The sequence below is a fragment of the Adiantum capillus-veneris genome, chromosome 29 (genome assembly GCF_014529385.1).
Source record: "Adiantum capillus-veneris isolate H3 chromosome 29, ASM1452938v2, whole genome shotgun sequence".
Classification (NCBI taxonomy): Eukaryota; Viridiplantae; Streptophyta; class Polypodiopsida; order Polypodiales; family Pteridaceae; genus Adiantum; species Adiantum capillus-veneris.
Genome location: NC_140959.1, coordinates 13,355,032 through 13,360,273, shown reverse-complemented (window position 1 = coordinate 13,360,273; position 5,242 = coordinate 13,355,032). Strand labels below are relative to the sequence as shown.

The 5,242-nt window shown below is 39.6% G+C and overlaps 1 pseudogene; it reads left to right on the top strand.

The window, feature by feature from the left end:
* The first annotated feature begins 3,048 nt into the window (after positions 1-3,048).
* LOC147418776 (SKP1-like protein 1B pseudogene) lies at positions 3,049-3,524 on the top strand (annotated as a pseudogene).
* Positions 3,525-5,242: the final 1,718 nt, after the last annotated feature.

Sequence of the window (5,242 nt, the reverse complement as noted above, 5' to 3'; positions counted from 1 at the left end):
GGCCCTCAGTGGCCCTATGGAAGGTTCTATGGGGAGCCATGCCTACAGGGGACACAATACTAGCCACATCGATACAAATCAGCTTGCTAGGACTGCCTTCATCCTTTCCAACATTGCTCAGATATAAAAAGCCTCACAGATAAAATATGTAAATGAATATAGAAGACCTATAAGATCCTATTCTTCAAGAACAACCTACTCTTGGGAGGAAAGATGAGAAATCCATCCCGATCTGCACACAAATTGTGTGCTTCTACTACTTCAAACAAGTTTCAAGATCTAGGAACCGGAGTCTTTGAAAACGACCACTCAATGGCCAATTTCAAAGAGATTACTCAAGAAAGTAGCGAAGCGATTATCTCTATTGGAAACCACAAGAACTCTAAAGAATGGACTCCAACAATCAAAGCCATTATGATTTTGGTATCAAGCCCACAAAATGCTACTATTTAGTAGCTCTCATTTATGAGAGGTTGTGTAGCTTTAAAACATATGTTATAAACCCTCAAGGCACATGATGTGCTACAAAAACAAAGGTGCAACATGCCTGCAAAATACACAAAATAGCATGCTACAAATGATAAAACCAACATATTTGTATACCCAAAAAATTTCATATAAAAACATAATCCAGCGCAAGACAAATCCAATAGAGATAAACAAGACAAAGCATGAGAGCACATGCAAGTGCACCTCCTAGAGTGGAGTGACACATAGGCATGGAGAGAGGACAGGTGAGAGAAGAGAAAAAAGACACTAAGCATTGAGTGCAATTTCCTCCCGGTGCAAGAGTGTGCATTTTTCTCTTGCACGTATTTACTTATAGATTTCTTAAATGCTCAAAATTATTACAAACTATCCATAAAGTGCTCTTAATAATACTAGGGAAAATGGTGGCGAGTCATGGTAGCATGATTTTTTAATTGTTGCTATCTGAATTGGTGCATCGTTACCAATGAGTCATGCTATCTATACAAAAAATCTGCACCTATGGTGCCTAAACCAGCGTCTCCGCATTTAATATTGTTAAAACTAGTGAATCTGTTGTTTGTTGGTAGAGAATTTGTTGTTTGTTGGTGTGATGCCGCCTAAATCGCCAAATCTGCACTCATGCTACATAAATCGATGAATCCACATGGTTAATTAGTGTTGTCTAAACTGATAAATCTACACCAAGATGAGCATATACACATTGCCTAAATTGGCAAATCTATGTGTATGTACTAATGGACTAAGCAAGACATGAAAGACAAAACATTTACTATCTATTTGGCATCAAATTGGAGTATGTTTGAGTAACAAAGTACTTACAAATTGTCATTCACTATCCCAAAGTACCTTAGCTCATGTGAGTAGCTTCTAAATATGGCTTTCAATATTCTCCCTTATTGAAAAATTGCTTGAGTGTAGCCCCTTAGGGAGTTTTACCAAACACCAAAACTGAGCAAGTTTTTTTTAGCAAAGTAAATGTCGAGAACACCTACCAAATGTGATAATAGCAAGCAAATAGATTACCAAAAATGTTTCAATAAAATAAGTCTCAAATGCACACAAAGTTGCAAGTATGCAAAAGAGAATTTCAATGATGTTTGAAGTATCAAGGTGAGAATAGATTGCCACAATTGACTAATATGAAGATATCACTATCACTAGTCAAACCCTCCACTTACACCACCTCTAGCATATAGCCGAGTCCAAATGGCTGCGTGATATTGGATACTAAGGAATTTGCATGCCTTTCATAGCCTCTTGTGAACTCAATTTAACATTGAGAAGTCGACACCCATTTTCTTCAAGAATTTCAATTAGGGAGGGATATCGACTAGAATTAATTCAAAAAAAGAGAAATAAATGGGAGATGCTCTTAAATATATAGGGATTCAAAACTAGATCTTTAGATGCTCTCTTTTGGATACCTAGGACATGGATTGGCTTCATGGCATGTATGTGTGTGTGTGTGTGTGTGTGTGTGTGTTTTCATGCTTGTGAGGCCCTAGCTTTGGCTACGTTTCATGTCCTAATCCCTAGCATTGCTAAAATTTCTATGGTAGAAATATCATCTCACTAATTGCAAAGGGTTACACAAGACAAATCTCTTTGCTACCTCCACCAAATGCGAAGGGATCGCGGCATGTGGCCTTGTGGTGCAAGGCTTTGACATGGGTGGACAAAGGAGGGCTGGTCGGTATATCACATGAAGATCTCACAGAGAAGGGAAGAGGGCTTGCTTGTGTGCATGCCTATGCGAGGTTTGCATGTTTGTTTTGCGATCTCTTGTGCTTGTATCTTTTTTTATATTTAAATTTAGAAGATTTCTGAGAATCTTTTGAAGAAATCTAGTATTATTCTTAAGGTAGAGCCACCTACGTGTCAGAAAAGATTTTAACGTGGTTGATTAAGAGAAATCTACCGAGATACTCTCATGGGTTTGAGGAGAGAGGTGGCAAATGGAAAGGGGAAGGGAGGGGGGGAGAGAGAGAGAGAGAGATAGAGAGAGAGAGAGAGAGAGAGAGAGAGCACCTAGTTGCACCAGCTCAACAAGTCTTTGTGTGTTGCCCACTTTGTTTTCGGGGACATGGCATAGTCGGGCAAGGACGTGAAGCAGCATGAGCAAATATGGTGGGACACAGAGGTAGATGTTCTATTTTAGGGCAAAAATGGAAAGAAGGAGAGATGCCAAGCGTACGCACCCAATCGAAGAGGGTGTGTATGCATGTTTTTGTTTGCGACACACAGACAGGGGGATGATGATTGAGTGTAGACCATGGCGTTATGTTTCATTCTATAATTTCTAGCTTCCCGAGAAATTAATCCAAATAGACCCTCCAAATCAATACACGGCGCCGCGTCTTGAATGGTGGGCGGGGAGGATCTCACACCGCATGTGTGTGTGTGTGTGTGTGTGTGTGTGTGTGTGTGTGTGTGTGAGAGAGAGAGAGAGAGAGAGAGAGAGAGAGAGAGAGAGAGAGAGAGAGAGAGAGAGAGAGAGAGAGAGAGAGAGGAAGGGGTAGCTCAAGAAGAAGAAGAGGTAGAAGTAAGAAAGAAGCGATGGCAAAGATCAAACTATGCAGCCTGGATTAGGAATTCTCTGAGGTGGAGGAGGGCATGGCCTTCTAATCCATTTTCATGAAGAACATGGTATAGAGGCAATAGTGTCGTCATGCCCTTGTCCAACCCCATAGGTAAGATCCTCACCAAGGTCATACAACAAATTTTGCCTGAAAACCTCCTCGTCTTCCTCCTCCTCCTCCTCCACTTCTTCTGTTGTGGAATCCAAATCCTCCGCCGACCTCTGTGAAGAAGACCTCAAATCCTTCGATGCTAATTTTGTCAAGGTTAATCAACACTCACTCTTTGATCTCATTCTAGCAACCAACTATTTGAACATACAAAGTCTACTTGAGTTGACATGTCAGACGATCACAGACATGATAAGAAACAAAACCCCAGAAGAGATTAGAAGGATTTTCAACATCATAAATGACTTCACTCCAAAGGAAGAGGTCAGAAGGGAAAATCAGTGACCTTTGAGTAAGCCGAGTTTTACATGATTGTCCATCATTTTGCAATGTTTTTTCTCGAGGGTTTCTGTCAAGTATAGAGAACATGGATTTGTCTTAGACACAATCTTAACTAATTTTGTCCTGTAAGGCTGTCAATTTTGCACAGAGAGAGAGAGAGAGAGAGAGAGAGAGAGAGAGAGAGAGAGAGAGAGAGAGAGAGAGAGAGAGAAGAAGAAGAAGAAAAAGAGAAGAAGAGAATTTTTTACGTCGTAGGAAACTATCCCAAGAGACCTTAAAGATCTATGTGACTAAGAGAGTTGAGAGAGAGAGATGCATCATGGTACCTACATTTCCTTTAGAGAAGTTGAGAATGGCTACCTCTAAGAAGGTGGTTCTTGAACTCATGCTCTTGTCCCTTCTAGACGTGGTGTGCATGCAGTCTACCAAGGCCATCCGTGGGCTCGTTGTTGTAGAGCTTACCCTAAATATATGTTGCACAGAGAACTCTCTGGCCATCTTTGTGTATAGATTCCACATTAATACATAGCGTGTTCTACGACCAATATCAAGACTCCATGTTTGAAGAGTGTAGTTACTCTTAATATATTGTATATTTGGAGCAATATATTGTAGAAGATGATATACTTCATGCAATTATTTTCATAGGCTTTTAGTGCTACCTATGAATTTGGTAGCTTAGATTCCATGATTACTAGTTATGGTTGGTAGCACTCTACCTCCTCTCGTAGCCCACCACCACTATCTCCTGCACCACCTCCTCGTTCTTGTCCCCATTGGTTGAAACCAATGTTGTAGATGCCCTAAGGGCTATGATGTACCAAATTCGACCAAATATGTCTAGATGCTCTATAGGCAACATTGTCAATGCCCCCAAAAGTTTCATCGTCCACCACCTTTCCTTTCACGACTTGCTGTTACATGCCTTTAAAGTAAAGTGTGATGATGGTGGCCTGGCAAATTTCAACTATGTGACCACCTACTCTCATGTTGGTGAGCTCCTGCTTGATCGTGAGTTGGGTCGAATAGCTTCAATTGGAGTCATGAAACATTTTTGCCTTTATTTTTATAGGGGATAGTAGATCTATTGAATGTGCATTTCTCTGTTAGATTTTGAGAGAGAGAGAGAGAGAGAGAGGGAGAGAGAGAGAGAGAGAGAAGAAGAAGAAGAAGAAGAAGAAGAAGAAGAAGAAGAAGAGGAAGGTGAACAAGAGAAATTTTCACCTCTAAGTCAATAGAATAGTCCCCATCGATTTCTTGCCCATGTGACAATGGATATAAGTTGACAATCATGAATTTCTCTTTACTTGCAAGGTAAAATCTTGCAACAATAATTTTGATTTACTTGATGACCTTACTTGCAAGCTAAAGTTTTTTATTTTTAACTCTATGCTCAATTTAATACTCAATTAAAAGAAACTTTCAACTTAGATAAATCACCATTCATCTTTCTGTCTGAACCAGGGTAATATTATATTACCCTGCTCCATCACTATCTTGTATATAGTACACAACTTTTTGGACTTTGGTAATGTCTATGATCGCGTTATATCCAAAACTTAAATGCATTTTTTACCTTTCAAAAAACTCAAGTGACACTTAGTATTACATAAATTTGTATACAAAGTTAATAATAATATGTTAGTTGTTCTGTTTGCTCGGTTTTTTAGTCGCTTGAATAATCTTTCTCGGTCTTTGGAACTCCTCCCCTTTAGGTATAT